At 42.4% G+C, this 19,153-nt stretch overlaps 1 protein-coding gene and 1 long non-coding RNA gene across 2 annotated transcripts in view; both read right to left on the reverse strand.

Moving 5' to 3' along the window:
- LOC135921240 (secretin receptor-like) overlaps positions 1 to 19,153 on the reverse strand; it is a 323,541-nt gene that overhangs the window by 73,778 nt on the left and 230,610 nt on the right. The gene's annotated exons all lie outside the window — the stretch shown is intronic.
- Positions 314 to 8,702, reverse strand: LOC135921239 (uncharacterized). Its single transcript, XR_010570500.1, has 4 exons — positions 8,563 to 8,702; positions 6,756 to 6,797; positions 3,930 to 4,131; positions 314 to 1,253 (listed from the first exon to the last, which is right to left on the reverse strand). It is a non-coding gene; the product is annotated as an uncharacterized lncRNA (long non-coding RNA).

Raw genomic sequence — 19,153 nt, forward strand, 5'->3', positions numbered from 1 at the left:
ATAATACCTTTTTGTCACTCGTCACAGGAATAGCAGACATGTAGGGCTGTGTAATGATGGGTGACACATACTTTTGTCCCAACCACTAAAGCTAATTTGTTTACCTTCAACACGAAGCTTTTTGCAAAGAAATTTGAACTTTAGTTTTATTAGCTGATTAACTGAACCTCCAAGGCTCGAAATATTTTGCAGCTATCCCAAGTCATGGTTATATTGCGCTCAGTTTTACACAGACGATGTTAAGGAAGGACAGGACGTGGACGGACGTAGCGCAACGTCCGTCCACGTCCTGTCCTTCCTTAACATTGTCTGTGTAAAACTGAGCGCAATATAACCATGAACGTTCACGAACTAGCACCCTTCATTGCTTTACTAAATATCCCAAGTCAACCAGTCTGATTTTATATTTATTTTGTGCCTTCTGTATTTCCCTACGTTAGAAAAAAATTCAAACTTTACAAATTTTGGCAGTCACACCACTTCAGTCTCTTGACATGAACACCATCTGAATATCTGGACCATACATTTTCCCTTTCAAAAGAAACGTGTATCAGTGCTTTGTAGCTTAGCTGGGCAAGAACAATGAATTTTTGCCAATATTTAAAAAAATTATTGCGAAGGAAAATAAATGGGGAGCAAGTGTTCGGAGCTTCAACTATATCTGTGATGGTCAAAAAAACACTGGTTGGTTGCCCTGGAATGACTCAAGTGTATGAATGAAAGCAAATTTTCTCAAAAATTTTAGCATTGTACCTGCTCAAAATCAAGCAAACTTGAAATGGTTTGCCATAATGGAACAGTTCTTGACAAAATTGGGTGGTTTGGCATGAAATGACTTAAGATACTTAAAAATATATTAACAAGGAAACACTATCCTTACTGGAACCATATCAATAACTAACATAAAAATGTAGTGAACTATAACAAAGCACAGCACTTGTATTCCGGATTGAGCAATACAATGTGGGCTTCTGAGGAGACTAGCATAATTAATATAACTAAAATTAACACAAAAATGTCAAGGCATAGAAAGGGACTACATTTGTATGCGCATTTAAGAAATCCAAATCGGGGCCTTCAGGAGACTAACATAAAACATAAAAATGTTGAGAGTTAAAAAAGCACAACACTTGTGTTTTAGTTTGAGCTGTCCAACTTGGGCTCTTCAGAGGCTAGTGGTCCCATGCGAGAAGCGAGGCCAGAGTTCATTACATAGGGCATGTTGGTACCAGGAAATTTGCGACACGTGAAGCCTGCAAAAACAACAAGAAGCCAGAACAAGTTTTAAAAAGCAACTACCACATGCAAAAGAATGGCATGCAATATGCCCTCGTTATAATGAAATTGATTTATGTATTTGTGTTGCTTTATTCCAACTTTCCACGGGTACAGCTTTACAGCATGACCATTTAAATTTATTCAAAGTGGCACAGGACTCAACTAAGTGTCAAATGCAGGAAAGGGCAAAGAGGAACAAAACATTGTAGCAAAATAACTTTATGAATATCCTCAATGTCGAAGATGTGAACTTTGCTTGCTGAGAAACAAAATGGTGAAAAAAATTCATGTTCATAAATAAACCTGAACTGACAACTAAAATTATTTCTTGCAACTTTCCCAATTAAAATGTGCAGCACTTCACTGTGCTTTTCCATGCTCCAAATACAATACTGTCATGTCACTACAATTGAATGTAGCTTCATTTGAAGTTAGGTTTCCCGAGTTCACATGCAATCGGAATGTACTTCTCACCTTACAATGACTTAGGACTTCCTACATTAAAGAAGACACTGCTTACAGCGAAGTATGTTTTCTGCCTCAACGACTAATGACTGTTATAATGAGGATTCCGTGTAGTTGTGCACCAAGCTGCTTAGCATGACACATGCAGAGTGTGACAGATACGAAGAAATGCTCAGTCTTTTAAGAGCCATATGCCATAGGACTGACTTCTTTAACCCTTTTAGGATTGACTGCCGTACATCTGTGGCTGTGACGGAACGTTTTGAAAAAATTTCCCTTTTCAGAACAAAGAGTTGCCTAGCATCCCACTGGAGGTGCTGCAACCTTCTGAGACTTCTCGAAAATATTGTTATAGTGCTGTCGCTCCTTGGGTTTCTCCAAAACTGATTTTTCACTTAGCTCCTTGGTGTCTGTCATTGCAGTAAATTGGGAGTGTTGCCACAAGTTTTTGTAAGTTTCATTACACAAAAAAATATGCTGCTTTATTCTGCATAAAAAAATAGAACATGTAAAACTGCAAATACTGAAATGGTATTGCCACTTTATTGTTATTTTAAAAAAATTATTTACCAGTTTATTTTCTCGGAAAGTCACTCTGAAGAACTTAAATCTGCAATAAAAATATTAAGTATGCACGAAAAGTTATTTTTGAGACTGAACCGAATAATGCCAGAAGCAAATCAAATATTGGATAGCTTCTGAATAATGAACAGCTGATATCACAATTAATGTAAAACAAGGTTCCCATCCTAGCATTCTTAAAGTTAGCAAGTTTCTGTCATTGTTATGAAGAGCTGTTTATTAAAGGCACAAATAGAGCAGCAAAAAGTTTCTTCACATGCACAGGACATCAGTAAGCATAAATGATGGCTGTACAACCTCTAAAGTACAGCTACTTAAGTAACGTAGCCTGGTCTGCTATTCTTACAAGTTCTTACGCTTTATGGCTATACTATGTTATTGGAGGTGAAAATTTACCGTACTTTAGCTCAAATTTCATGTTTTATTGTTGTTTCGAAATATTAGAATACTCGCGTTTACAAATAGTGACCATTCTAAGACTAAATTGAATACTACACTATTGAATTCGAAAGTTTTGAGTATTTGCACACCACAAAAAATATATCTCCTAAATTAGAGGCATATTTCTCCCCAAAATGTGATCCTCAATGGGCTAAACAAGAGCGACAGAAAAGCCCATTCATCTTTTTGATAAATTTAAGCCCATAATCTACTTGGCAATGGTTCATAATAACCCTGTTAACAGGTAGGTGAAGTAAGGAAGCAGAAAACAGTTCTAACAATTTCAGGACGGGAGTAGTAGGCATGTCCGATAGTCTGTAGGAAGCTTTATACATTAGGCTCCAAGAGCCTTTTCTAAATTTATTGAAGTATATGGGGAAAAGCCACATAAATATTTTTTTCGTATCTTAGAATACAAAGTGATAAAGTGCACGGTAATAAATATGAGTCATAGGTTAGGTGCCTAGAATGAGTAAGCGTCCACTAAACATAGTACTGTTGACAGTGAAGCTGGCAACTCTGTCCCTGTTGTTTCTTTGACTGGAACAACCAAAAGAAAATTGCCACACTCCTCAGGTTCCCTCTGCTGATAGGCTGCTGTCTGGCATCACATGGACCTCCTTCAAAATAGGGGCAACTTTAATTCAATGTGGTCAGTTAAAATTGGTGAAACTACAGTTTCACATCTCAGAACCTGGAGAGCTGTTTTGATTTCTGCAATTTGGTGAACGTCCTCCTGCTCGAGCTGAGCAGTAACCGCACTTGAGCATAGCTTCTCCGCAATTCGTGTATTAAAATAACACTTTCAGGCTACTTAAACATGTCCTCCATGCCAACAGATTTGGAGCGTGCTTCACAGACAACTATTCCTTGCAAGGACCGCCAAGTAGCACTGCTAATGCACAAATGCAGCTCATTTTATGTGGTGGAGCCGCTAAAAACTTTCGGCAGTGAAGGCAGCTTTTAAATTTTAGAAGCATTTGAGTATGGCGGCATTAGGCACTTAAGATCACTGAACAGTCATTCCAAATGGTAGGTTATTGTAGCACACAACTGCACACACAGGCTACTTGAAAATTGTTTGTTATGCCAATGGTAAGTTCATAATTTTAGAAAAAAATGTGAATGTAAAAATGCAACCGGAAAGAATATATGGTACTTGCCTATAACAGCACTGACCCTGGTGGGGTCAAGAGCCTCTTTTGCCCCTTGGTGTTATTTGCAAAGCCCAAATGGCCCATGAGCTCCTCTGCGAACACATGGTGAAGCAAGGCCCTTGTGAACTTTCCTGGTCTACCATAGCAGGCCATGGTAAGCTGTGCCAGGATAACCTTCTCAATGTGCACTCCTACAGCCTATGTGAACCTGCATGTTTAAGTAAGTGTTAGCAAAACAGTTTTAAGCCTTTCAAGCACATTCACACAACAGCCCTACTGCAAATAAATTACAAAAGTACCGGTTGCAAATCTAGAATGCTAAACTTGACTTCTTACTAGCTTCTTATGCTGTCTGGATGGCACATGTTTCTGAAAAACAATCCAGCACAAATAAGAATAATAAACCAAAGTATTCAAACATTTAGTACTTGAAAAAGGGGAGTACCAGCGAAACACAAATGACACGCGCACAAGGAAACGGCATTAGACACGGACGGACCAGCGTCCGTCCCTGTCTAATGCCTTTTCCATGTGTGTGCATCCTTTGTTTTGCTGGTACCCCCCTTTTTCAAGTTCATCATGCATTAACTGGCCCAAGAGCTTGCGCTAATGCACATCTAGTACTATTTATTGTGAATAACGTTCTTAAGATACTTCATATTTTCAGGTGTTTGTCTCTATTTTCCCATCCATTTGTGTTAATAGGTAGCCCATGGTCTAATGGGGAGATTGGGCTGCTATGTTGAGGGAAGAGTTTAAAATCAACTGTCGGAACAGCTTGGGTGACTGGGTATGCGACCCTGGGCACATGCCACTTTTCAATGAATCGCTTTCATGCTATCTTGGGCAACTGCTGCTGCTTGTGTTGGCAAGCAGCATTAGGAGCTTGAAGGGGGACATGATGGTCGATCATTACTAAGATTACCATTACACATCCCGTTCGCTTGCTGTGCTCCAGAAGTAATATGTGAGATTCCACTCCACCGTATGAAATGCACATAAGCCGCAAGGACAGTATGTGCCAACCAACACCTCAATTAAATTAATCGACTCGCAAAGCACAGGCTGCACAAGATCACGGAGTGAACTCAGAAGTTTGTGGACAGTCAGTTGATGTCCATGTCAGGGACCTCTAGGAGACTCGGTCATTTTCTCGATGTGCATCATCGTGCCGTCACACATTGTATTACAATTCTGTCTGTCTCATTGTACCACCGTTCTAATAGTCATCACATATCGCCACAATTCAAAGTATAGACACTTATATCTACTGTTTATTTAATCTTTATGGAGAATACTTTGAGCATGAATTTTTGCAGAGATCATGAATTCTACAGCTTAAAGGAGCACTAAAGTAAAATTAAATAAATTAAATTCTGCCGTTTTAAGTGCCAAAATGACAATATGATGTTTAGGCACGCCAATATGATGTTTAGGCACTCTGGATTAATTTTTACCAAATCAAGCTGCACGGTACATGGGCAGTTTTGTATTTCCCCTCCATCAAAATGTAGTTGTTTGATCCTGTGACCGCGCGCTTAGCAGCACTGTGCCAACACCCCTAAGCAACTACGGTGAAAGCACTAAAGAGAAAAATTATTTTAGCTGTATCTGTAAATGACCTTCCTACAATTCCAGAGATTCACGCGTACCGTCAAGGAGGTGAGTAAACTGTAAAAACAGCAAGAGGAAAGATTGGTGGCAGTGCTGCCTTGAAGTTATTACACCAGCTTGCTGTGACGTCATGGATTTTGATGCTGTCTGTTCAGGTGCAGCAATTTATTTTTTTACAAATAATGATGTTCTTCATCGCACTCCAAAAACCCAAAATAAGAAGCGTCAGGAACTTTTACAGAACCAATACAGCCCAAGTTTGAAGAAATATTTGGAATCTATGTGACAATGAGATGTCAGCACGAAGATTTTGGGGCGATAGTCAGACAATTGAACTTTTAGCTTTATTTTCTCTAATAATCAAGCAACTACTAAGAAGTTTGCAGAAGTAGATATTTAAAACGATGCTTTATTTTAAATTCATTTAGGGTGTCACTAGTGTCCCCTTAATACAAAAAAGAAATGCACTTGGCTGCGTAATAGGTTTACATGCATCACTGGTTCTCATTAGGGTAGGATTATCAGTATGGCAAAGGGCATGCACTGGCTGCTCCAGAGGGGAGCCCTGCCATTTCCCCTCAACCTCCCAATTTCCAATTTCATCTTAACGAGACATAATGCCAAGGAGGTTCATGCCATGCTGGCTACAGTATGTGGTAACCGGCACTTCACACCGTCCAGCTCGGCATCAATCTTTTTGGAATTTGGTCCTTGAAATGCAGAAAGCCCCGATCACTGCTCGTTCTTCAGCCAACTTTCTCAAAGGGTGCTGCTGTTCTGGTTTGATACCTCTAGCAGTGCACTGCTGTATGACATAGGTCTTAATACCTTCGTTCTGGTAAAACTAGAAAGATGTGCACTCATGTAGACCACTAATGTCCACACTAAGTTTCTGAACGCCCCTCTCATATCAGGCATATACACTGAAAAAGGCACATTCTGCGTTTAATATATTCACAAGTGACACTGAAATTCACTCCCATTCCCGGTGCAGTTGCAAAGTCTTTAAGCTGAGTGCTTAGAGGCACCATGTGTCCCAATGAAGGCACTCTGCACCAATTGATCACTGGGGCAAATGCCTTGCAGTTGCATCAGGAATGTTGTTTTTTTCTGCTTCCTGTAATTCACGGCATCACTGTATTTTCACGGCATCAATTTTCACGGCATCACTGTATTTGATCATGGTGACGCTACAGAATGGATGACCAAACAATTCACCTTTAGCGTTCCAGCTGGGGCGTCTCCCAGCTCATTTTGAATCTGAAAAAAGATGTCAGTATTAAAACGTGAAGCCACAATGCAGCAAAAGCAACAATCAAAAGAGCTACATGGACCATTAGGCTGACATCAATGGACGGATACAAATGACTAGTCATTGAATAGACTAAAGTGTGGCCACTCTTGCCAATGGCAGTGTGAGCTTGTCAAATAATTTATTTCACATTCCTCTACTTATTTTAAACATTATTTCCACGCATCTACTTAACTGTTATGGCCACATATTAAAGGCAGCTCCTTCATATAAAACCACAGTGTTACATTCTTTTACTCCCCGTCTACCTGATGCTACTGAAGTTTTGCTTACTCTTAAAGAAAGAATTTCACAGAACTGCTCTTTCGACAAAGCGTTATTCCAAGCTTCTGGCAAAGCGTCGTCATTTAGTTCACAACGATGCGCTCCCCTTCCAATCTGTTCGCTCTATAGTGCTCGGATTCAAAGCAAAAATAGGTTTTCGACATAACTAGCTACTTCTATGGTGACAAGAAACAATGCTAATTATTGATGCTTATGTTGCCGATAACGTATACATGCCGCCTCGAAACACAGTGGGACGACAAGGCAGATATGCCAGGCATCTCGTTCCTTTACCGATTTTAAAACTTTGTTAAATCAATCAGCTACTGAAGAGCGAAAAGCTGCAATTTCACGAAATTACATTATTTTGAATGTTGTAGGACCTGGACTGCCATGAAATCTGCCTTTCCGTGAATGCAAAGAGCCGCTACGCGAAGCCATCGAGCGCGAAGCACTCGATGGCGTCGAACGGAGAAGACGAAAAAGGAAAGTTGAATGCACGCGAACTGGTAGAAAATAAAACACACGCGGCTGGCAAGGCGTATAACTCGATGATTTCGCGGCACTCTGTGGCATCACCCCTATTGTATCTCACGTATCGCATAGAATCGCATGTACACCCTTGAAATTCTTTATTAGTATTGCGCGACAGCCTCCTCTGTGTTCTCCGATCGCGCGAACATCGGCCGCGCGGCGTGTCAGGTAGTGGCCTCGAAGCACCGCGGAGTCACATGTATTTTACTGTAAAAAGCAGCATAAAATATTTCTGAAAGTCTTGCAGTAGGTTCTTATCCCTGCACGTATAAAAATTCAATCGTTTACTCGTTCTGTGCGGCAATCGGAAGTACTGGAGTTATGTACATCCAGTTCCGGCTTTGCGCTATTGGCTAGTCGCTCATAGCACTTCCGGGCGACGAGCGACGAATTCTAGATTTGCAAAACCGAGCGAACGCGCGACAAGACCGAGCGATCTGTTCAAGCGACGGCCCGATCCGTCGCGCGAACCCGTCGCTGTCGCGCACAAAATCGCGCTAATGGGGTTTAGCCTTTACAAGCTCTCCCACGCGCCTTGTACTAGCGTGGCGCAAACGAGATATCTTCGATTACAGTACACATCGGATGGTTTCACGTCGCATTGTTTTGCGCTCATTATTAAGGCTAACTCTATCGGTGCTCGAACACCGAATCAGAAATCACGGCGTACAACATGCCGTTTTAGCTGACACCACATAGCTGCCTTACGTCACCACAAGCGGAGTGTAAAGTTTAACCAGCACAAAACCACAAATCTAGTGCTGTACAACCAATTCTCGTAACGGAAGGATAGTACTAGGAATGAAAACTAGAAAAGAGGCGCGCGGAAGACACGCACAAGGGCTGAAATAATTCCCGTGCTTCCGTTCACCCGTCGCAATGGACGAACAAGGGGAATTCAAAACAATCACTCACCCTTGAGTCGGAGGCGATCATGGCGATATTCGAGGCAACAAGCCCATAAAAAGCCAGCAACACGCAGGAATATTGCACAGATGTCACAGCGAAGCACACAAAGAACGCAGAAAACGCAGGAAACTCTCAAGCAAACAGCGTGCACGAACCTGCCGGAATGCGCCAAGCATCAACAGCCCAAACGCGCAATCATACATCTACGCTCATACAAATACACGCTTATATTATCATAAATTGTACCATTTGATAACAAATTTTGTAATTTCATGTTATTACTGAAGAATTTTTTGCGATTTGCAAGTGTCTGAAAGTTTTTTGCTTCGCTTCTTTGATGAACTACTTTCTTTAGCGCAGTAACGCAGTGCACCGGCCGGAGCTAATGGAATGCGCGGGAAAAGGCGCCAAATTCAAACGTCGCAAACGCTGTGCTAATTTTTACGCGCACCGTTTTCGTCGTTTGGATTTAAAAAAAAAAAGGAATGCGTGCCGCAACCATGCGAACTCAACTATTGACCAGAAAAGTAAAGGAACGTCGCTGTTTGTGCTTCTTATTTCGACGTCATTGCAAACTGCAGGCGGTCTGTCGTCCCATTCTTGAAACATTTGTGCGTGTGCTTCTGCGCTGTGCGATTTGTCACCGAGAAAGTATAGCAGCGCAGATTGTGCTTGGTGGCCGAGCAGACTCCCAACACATTCGCCAGCACACCGCCTAGGTCACAGAAAAGAATCTGGCCTTCATGTGAAATATGAGCGTCATGTCGTACATATCAGCCAAGCTTTTCATTTCGTTCTGTAGCGCGCTAACGGGTAACATCTAAGCGAAACGCACTCTGTAAAAGCGATGTTCACTCCTTTCTCCGCCACACCCGCCGTGGTGGCATAGTGGCTGAGTTGTTGCGCTACTAACCCGAGTGCTTGGGATCTAATGCCGGCCGCGGCGGCTGCATTTCGATTGGGGTGAAATGCAGAAACGCCCGTGTACTGTGCGTTCGGTGCATGCAGATTAAAGGACCCCAGATGGTCAAAATAAATATGGAGTTTCTTACTACGGTGCGGCTCATGATCAAAGCGTGGTTTTGGCAGGTCAAACCTCAGACTTGAATATTGTTAACGTTCTCCGCCACCTTGACCATATTTAACATGGAGGCATGCAATGCCGTTTCCTAACACGCAGCCAGTATATATATATATATATATATATATATATATATATATATATATATACATATATATATATATATATATATATATATCTGCAGGGTGTTTCTACTATCTTTAGGCCGAGTGTAAACTCTATGCGCTCTATGACGACGCGACTAAATGCATGCATGCTCCCTTTGGTGTGTAGCGTGTCGCGCTATTTCTGTATTTTGCTTAATTAGCTAATTAGGCACGGATAATTAACCAACTTCTGAAGCAAGGAAGTTAGGAAAGAAATTCCAATTAGAAAGTTGCAGAGCAGTTGGCAGCACGTCCGAATAAACAGTTTCTGTCTTTCTATCTAAGTATTAGTGTTTTTCAGCTTACTGCGGATGCTCGCGAAATACAAAAAATACCACGCGATATGCCCGCGTGCGAGTCGTGATTGCACTGCTCCTAAGCCTTCCGCGCACAAACAAAAACATACCATTTAACCGGTGTGAACACCCATCTGCTTATCGCAAATCATGAACCGCAGCGAGGGAAGCCCGTCGCTGGCGTCCATACCACAGCCAACGCCTTCGTCACTGCCCTGTCGCCTTCTAAGCGGCAACACACCCTGCTCGATGGTATGCTCGTTTGGGAGCGCTGCAAGCACGGCGTGCAAGCGGGTATGTCAGGTGATATTTTTATGCGTTGCATATTGCAATCACTCAGTTCAGCCCTTGGGCGCGGCCGGGCAGCCACCATTGAGGGTATGAGCCATTGTTCATTGCTACGCGTCTCATATATGTGGGTCTATTCTCTTTTAAGTTTGCTATGTTTGTTAACAAGTCACTTCTATTTTTATGCGTTGCATATTGCAATCACTCAGTTCAGCCCTTGGGCGCGGCTGGGCAGCCACCATTCACCTTTAGCGCAACCACGTCACGTGACGTCACGACAGCCGGAGGAAAAGCTGGGCCCCAACTCGCGCAATATGCCACGCATTCTTGGCTTAACCAAGCTAAGCCTGGCCATTTTTATGCGAAGCATATTACGAGAGCTCAACCCAGCTCCTCAGGCGCGGCGGTGTCACCTTCAATACCACGTGACACCGTGACGTCACGACAGAGGAGAAATGGGGCTCCAACTCGCGCCGTCGCTCGCGGCGTCGCGGCGGTATATAAGCAGCTGCGCTTGCCTCTGATGGCGTAGCTAGCTTCTGCTAGACACTCACGAGGTGAGATGCCTCCTGGAGACAGAGCTGCTCGTTGGAATGAGAAGCGAAGGTTGCGGCGTGCTACAGAGACTGATTTTCTAGGTGATTTTGGCTCAACTCTTGCAAGATGGGCTGGGTGGGAATCGAACCAGGGTCTCCGGAGTGTGAGACGGAGACGCTACCACTGAGGCACGAGTACGATGCTTCAAAGCGGTACAAAAGCGCGTCTAGTGAATGCGGTGTTGCCTTAGAAACGAGCTGTTTCTAAGGCTCAGGCGTGCGTCGCTTGCTCAGGCGCACATTTCGTTGCCGCGCCGAACGCTGCGTTGCTCGACGCTCACCGCGTCCAATGCGGGGCGCGTAGTCGCTACGCCGTAGCCCATTGTCTTACACCCCTTGGCGGGTCGACGGGAACGCTGTCGCGTTCCACTCTTGAAGGCGAAGCAGAGTAACGCATGAGTGGTTTCTTCGTCTAGCCGAACCAAATATAGCCAAGCAACAGCAGTTCACCAGGCTAAACAGTGGTTCAACAACTAAAATAAAGGCTAGTATGCTTCGCATCCTGGGCTTAACCTTAGCTAAGCCACAGCCATTTTTTTTGTATTTCGCGGGTATCCGCAGGAAGCTGAAAAACACTAACACTTAATAGATAGAAAGTTCGAAATTGCATAGTCGGACGTTTTACAAAGTGCTTAGAACTTTCCAATTGGAATTTTTCGCCTAACTTTGTTCTTTCAGAATGGCTAATTTTCTTGACTAATTAACTACTTAGGAAAAATACAAAAATAGCGTGACACATACAAGAGTGAGCAACATGCATTTGGTCGCATCGTTTTATGGTGCATCGGCATATTTTTAAAATTTGAGTAAAGTTAGCTGAAACACGTGTGTATACGTCTATGGTTCAAGTAACGTGAAACAACACCCTGTATATATGCAATGGTGATCAAGTGATCAGTAAAGCAACATATATGTGCAAAAGACACACACATACACATGTGCGTGTGTTTTTCACATATACTTCGAAACTAAATTTTGCTCTTGACTCAATGTTATTCAACAATAAGTTAACAGCATTTAGTCAATGACTTCATTGTTGAAAACTACTTAACAGTGGCTCAATAATACTCAATACTATTCAACAATATATCAAGAGAATTTATTCAACCTTATTGTTGAAAATTACTCAACAATAACTCAATAGTACTCAATACTATTCAACAATATATGAAAAGAATTTAGTCAACGACTTTATTGTTGAAAACCACTCAACAATGGCTCAATAATACTCAATACTATTCAACAATATATCAAGAGAATTTATTCAACGACTTTATTGTTGAAAACTACTCAACAATGGCTCAATAATACTCAATACTGTTCAACAACATACCAACAAAATTTAGTCAACGACTTTTTTGTTGTAAGCTTCCCAACAACTTTACTGTTGAATTATTGCTCTGTGGTTGCAATAATTGTTAAGGTATTGTTGAAAGGCTATTGAGTCAACAATTCATCAACAATACGCCAACAACATTTCAACAGTCATTTTCATAAGCGCTAAGAACACCTGGCTGCGGACAGGTCGCCATTGGAATCTGAACCTGGCAACGTTTAACGTTAGAACGTTATCTAGTGAGGCGAGTCTAGCAGTGTTATTGGAGGAATTAGCGGGTAGTAAATGGGATATAATACGGCTCAGTGAGGTTAGGAGGACAAAAGAAGCATATACAGTGCTAAAAAGCGGGCACGTACTGTGCTACCGGGGCTTAGCGGAGAGACGAGAACTAGGAGTTGGATTCCTGATTAATAAGGAAATAGCTGGTAACATACAGGAATTCTATATGTAGCATTAACCAGAGGGTGGCAAGTCTTGTTGTGAAAGTTAATAAGAGCTACAAATTGAAGGTGGTACAAGTTTATGCCACTACATGCAGTCATGATGACCAGGAAGTCGAAAGCTTTTATGAAGACGTGAAATCGGTGATGGGTAAAGTCAAAACAAGATACACTATACTGATGGGCGACTTCAATGCCAGGGTAGGCAAGAAGCAGGCTGGAGACAAGTCAGTGGGGGAATATGGCACAGGCTCTAGGAATAGCAGAGGAGAGTTATCAGTAGAGTTTGCAGAACAGAATAATATGCGGTTAACGAATACCTTATTCCGCAAGCGGGTTAGCCCGAATGGTGAGACTAGAAATGAAATCGACTTCAGACTCTGCGTGAACCCTGGCATCATACAAGATGTAGACGTGCTCGGCAAGGTACGCTGCAGTGACCATAGGATGGTAAGAACTCGAATTAGCCTAGACTTGAGGAGGGAATGGAAGAAACTGGTACACAAGAAGCCAATCAATGAGTTAGCGGTAAGAGGGAAACTAGAGGAATTCCGGATCAAGCTACAGAACAGGTATTCGACTTTAGCTCAGGAATAGAACCTTAGTGTTAAAGCAATGAACGACAACCTCATGGGCATCATTAAGCAGTGCGCAATAGAAGTCGGTGGTAACGCCGTTAGACAGGAAACCAGTAAGCTATCGCAGGAGACGAAATATCTGATCAAGAAACGCCAATGTATGAAAGCGTCAATCCTACAGCTAGATTAGAACTTTCTAAGCTAATCAACAAGCGTAAGACTATAATATGGATAGAGTTGAACATGCTCTCAGGAACGGAGGAAGCCTAAAACCAGTGACGATGAAACTAAGAATTGGCAACAATCAGATGTATGCGTTAAGAGACAAAGCCGGCAATATCGTTACTAATATGGATGAGATAGTTCAAATGGCTGAGGAGTTCTATAGAGATTTATACAGTACCAGTGGCACCCACGACGATAGTGGAAGAGAGAATGGCCTAGAGGAAGTCGAAATCCCAAAGGTAACGCCAGAAGAAGTAAAGAAAGCCTTAGGAGCTATGCAAAGGGGGAAGGCAGCTGGGGAGGATCAAGTAACAGCAGATTTGTTGAAGGATGGTGGTCAGATTGTTCTAGAGAAACTAGCCACCCTGTATACGCATTGCCTCATAACCTCGAACCGGAATCTTGGAAGAACGGTAACATAATCCTAATCCATAAGAAAGGGGATGCCAAAGACTTGAAGAATTATAGACCGATCAGCTTACTGTCCGTTGCCTACAAAGTATTTACTAAGGTAATCGCAAATAGAATCAGGAACACCTTAGACTTCTGCCAACCAAAGGACCAGGCGGGATTCCGTAAAGGCTACTCAACAATAGAACATATTCACACTATCAATCAAGTGATAGAGAAATATGCAGAATATAACCAACCCCTATATATAGCTTTCATTGATTACGAGAGAGCGTTTGATTCATTCGAAACCGCAGCAGTCATGGAGGCATTACGGAATCAGGGTGTAGATGAGCCATATGTAAAAATACTGGAAGATATCTATAGCGGCTCCACAGCCACAGTAGTCCTACACAAAGAAAGCAACAAAATCCGAATAAACACAGGCGTCAGACAGGGAGATACGATCTCTCTAATGCTATTCACCAAACGTTTACAGGAGGTATTCAGAGACTTGGAGTGGGAAGAATTGGGGATAAAAGTTGATGGAGAATACCTTAGCAACTTGCGATTCGCTGATGACATTGCCTTGCTTAGTAACTCAGGAGACCAATTGTAATGCATGCTCACTGACCTGGAGAGGCAAAGCAGAAGGGTGGGTCTGAAAATTAATCTGCAGAAAACTAAAGTAATGTTTAACAGTCTAGGAAGTGAACAGCAGTTTACGATAGGTAGCGAGGCACTGGAAGTCGTAAGAGAATACACCAACTTGGGGCAGGTAGTGACGGTGGATGCGGATCATGAGACGGAAATAATTAGGAGAATAAGAATGGGCTGGGGTGCGTTTGGCAGGCATTCTCAAATCATGAACTGCAGGTTGCCACTATCCCTCAAGAGAAAAGTGTATAACAGCTGTGTCTTATCAGTACTCACGTATGGGGTGGAAACCTGGAGGCTTACGAAATGGGTTCTGCTGAAATTTAGGACGACGCAACGAACTGTGGAAAGAAGAATGATGGGTGTAACGTTAAGGGATAAGAAAAGAGCAGATTGGGTGAGACAGCAAACGCGGGTAAATGACATCTTAGTGGAAATCAAGAAAAAGAAGTGGGCATGGGCCGGACATGTAATGAGGAGGGAAGATAACCGATGGTCATTAAGGGTTACGGACTGAATTCTAAGGGAAGGGAAGCGTAGCAGGGGCGGCAGAAAGTTAGGTGGGCGGATGACATTAAGACGGTTGCAGGGACAACATGGCCACAATTAGTACATGACCGGGGTAGTATGGGAGAGGCCTTTGCCCTGCAGTGGGCATAACTAGGCTGATGATGATGATGATGATAATGATCAGGCTTCCAAAAACGCAAGGAGGTCTTGTCTAGGGCGTAGAACTTGCGCAGACACTTTCACAACATTGTGTAAAATGCCACAGATATGTAGATCTAGTGCAAATCGCCGAGGATGCTTACGGATGTGTGGAGCTGTTTAGTGTTTTTAGAATTATTATTTCGAATAGGTAGTTCGTCGCAAACTAAAAGAATGCGTCGTAAAACTTTGTGAAACAAAGCAAAGCACAATGTCGGTGAGAAAGAAAATGATCTTGCTTGTATATCCGAAATTTTAACTTAGCTGCGGTATGCTGTTTTGCATCATTATAATGTTACTGACGTTAGCAGAGGAGTCTTTTCGACTCCGGGAAGCAGGGCTAAGTACAGAGGCATGACAGGTGTGTCTTAGCTAATTGAATAACTATTTACCTGGATTTCAGGTGGCCTAACCTCTCAGGCCATAAGTGCAGGTGAAATTAGCCGCACCACTTCACTTTATTGCTAATTGCCAATGCGTACATATTGTACTTTAGTGGTTCAATATATTCATGTTATTGCTAGAAATGAAAACTCAAAAACTGTCCAATCATGCTGGTTTAACATTTTAGCTCAGGTGCGGCATGCAAATCGACATCAGCCATGCACGTGTTAAGTACCTAATCATGCTGTGCATCTCGCAGGCTGTGAGACGGCTAAAGAACCGGCACAACGCGAGAAAAATATTGCTTGACTTCCATATTTCCCGAAGTAGAATATCAGTCGTTTTCATTGACTGGTTTTAACGAGCAGAATCTGCAAAGGGGTAACTGGTAGATGGCGTAGTCGGGGGCGCAGATTAAAGTTGATCCAGGGCTTCTTAACTTCTATTGTAACCTTGAAACTAAGCAGGAACCTGTTCATATCCGAGGCATTATTACCGAGGCCATGAAAAGTGAGAATGCATCGGTGCAATCTCGTCTGGACGATTTCGAGGACAGGTCAAGGAGAGATGACTTGATTTTCTATGGTATGGCCGTTGGTGCCTCTGAAACTTGGACGGAAACAGAAAAAAAAGTTCGTTCACTCCTTGTGCAATGTTTCGCGTTGCAATTACTTGAAGAGGGAATCGAGCGCGTGCATCGCTTAGGTGCCTTTATAAATAACAAATGTTGACCAGTGGTATTAACACAAAAGAAGAAACTGAAAGGATCCGGGGTATCCATTCAAGGAGACTTCTGTCGGGCAACTAGAATGACCAGGAATAAGTTAATTGCATTTGGGAAGTCTTCCGGACAATTGTATCATCTCAGGTACAACAAATTGTTCATCAACAAAACGTGCTACGTGTATTGCTCTTAAACCGATGCTGTTTATGAACTGCAGCAGAACAGTATTGCTAATGCCAGCGGTAATACAGGCAGCGGTGAAATAAATTTCCCTGTGAATCCCACGTCGCCCGCTTCGAGTTAGCATCGCGCGGCCGTACAGAATAAGCATGACAACGATTACTCTGTGCTGTTCACTAACACCCGCAGCATTATGAATAAGCGCGATGGCCTGTCTGCGCTGATCGACACGTGTAATGCAGGTATTGTTGTTTTAGTCGAGACCTGGTTTTCAGATAAAATTGAAAATTCGGAACTTTTTGCGTGCAGTAAGGCCTTACAATATTTATAGAAATGACAGAATAGGACGATGTGGTAGTGGGACCTTGATCGCTGTTTCATCTGATATCACATCTTTTCATATACACGTGCCTTCGCAAATTGAGTTCTTGTGCTGTTGTATTCACATAAATAACAAAGACGTGATATTTGACGCTTGCTATCGACCAGCTGATAGTACATCCACATTTTGCAATAACCTATTCGACTTTCTTAACGAAATCGTTGTTAAATATCCAGCAGCACCAATATTCTTGCTCGGTGACTTCAATTTCCCTGGCATTGACTAGGCTGTTGACTTCCCATCAGTGACTCTATCCTCATCCGAATGTTCCACCTTTCTTGATATATATTCCACCTTTGGTCTCACCCAGTTTGTTAAAGAGCCTACCCGTACCATTGCAATTTCTGCCAACATCCTTGACCTCGTTTTCACCAAATCGCCTGATTCAATTTCATCATAATCAATTATACCTGGTTTAAGTGATCATTCCGTGATTTATTTTGCAATCCCTTACGCTCGCCCCAGCGTCTAAAACACCGTAAGAAAATTCGTGGCTACAGTCGAGCAAATTTTTCTCGATCAATAAGGAATTACAAAGTTTTGCCGATTTCTTTTTTCCTCAGTTCTGGGAAAGAACTATTGCAGAAAACTGGCTCCTTTTCAAAAACAAGGTGCAAACGCTAACTGGAATATATATTCCGACTCGCCTATTATCTCCATGCAATCGGGCTCCTTGGTTTATCTTGAGTTTAAAACGGCTTCTTAAAACGAAAAAAAAAACGCATTTTGCGACGCTTCAAGCTATCTGGGGAAACAAAAGCAAAAGCTGCCTACGTAGCTATCGCATCTGAATAAAAGATGGCCACCGGCTCAGCCAAGAATTACTTTTTTCTGAAACACTACGTCATCTGCTGACAACTAATCCTAAGAAGTTTTGAAACATTATTACCGTACGCGCAAACCCAAAGAAATCGTTCCGAAAACTGACCATTGATTTCCTGCCCCCCGTGAGCTTTGCTGAACGGTTTTTAACAATACATTCTCGCTATCTTTTTTTTTGACGCTCTAATAGATACTTCACCGTCCATACGTGCCTTTACGTACCCTGAGATGGAGCCGATTACGGCCGACTTAGATGGCATATACAATTTGATTGACAGCTAAACTTTCTTCATTGGCAGGTGTTGATACCATAAATTAAAAATTCACTAAGAGTACTGTAGTGTATTCATCGGCTTTCTTGTCATATATTTTTATGCAGTCTTTGCAGAGTTCAACACTTCCGGACAACTGGAGGATAGCGAAGGTGATTCCAGCCCACAAGTCTAGTGATACACATAACCCATTAAACTACCAGCCGATCTCCTTCTATTCCATGCAAATTATTAGAGCACATAATCTACTGCAACTTGATTAGCTTTCTCGTGTCTAATAATTTTTTTGCGTCACAGCAGCATGGTTTTCGCAAAAATTATTCATTTGGGACCCAGTTTGGACCTGTCTTCCGCTTTAGATCGAGCTTCAGTTATTGACTGTATCTTCCTTGACTTCGCGAAAGCTTTCAATACCATTCACATCGACTACTATTACTGAAACTTAGCACACTTCACCTTGATTGTAACTTCCTTAAGTGGATTGAATGTTTCTTGCAGAATAGAACACAGTACGTTTCTGTTAATGATCATGACTCTAAATCATGCAATGTATCCTCCGGCGTTCCTCAGCGGTCAGTCATAGGGCCTCTTCTTTTTTTAACTTATATTTACCGTCTCCCTTTTCGTCGACTGGTATAATGTTTGCATTCTTCCATTTTTCTGGGACAGTTGCAGTCAATAGACACTTCGTATAGAGAGCCATCAGTTTTTCAAGCATTATGTCTCCTCCATCTTTGATTATATCGACTGTTATTCCATCTTCTTCTGCCGCTCTTGCCCGTTCCATATCTTCCAAGGCCCTTCTGACCTCACCGCAAGTTATAGAAGGAGTTTCTGTATCGTGTTCAGTAATGTTTCCGATGGAGTTATTCTGAGTCATATGAGTACTGTACAGGTCAGTATAGAATTCTTCCACTGATTTTACTATAGCTTAGAAATTGCTCATGATATTACCCTGCTTATCATTCATCGCATACATCTTGGTTTGTCCTATGCCCAGTTTCCTTCTGACCTCTCACTGGTTGCCTTGGTGCCTTGCCTCCCACTTCAGTTGCTCCCTGTGAAGCCAGCCTAGTTACGGTTTCATTC

This window comes from Dermacentor albipictus, chromosome 1, assembly GCF_038994185.2.
Source record: "Dermacentor albipictus isolate Rhodes 1998 colony chromosome 1, USDA_Dalb.pri_finalv2, whole genome shotgun sequence".
In the NCBI taxonomy this organism is placed as follows: domain Eukaryota; kingdom Metazoa; phylum Arthropoda; class Arachnida; order Ixodida; family Ixodidae; genus Dermacentor; species Dermacentor albipictus.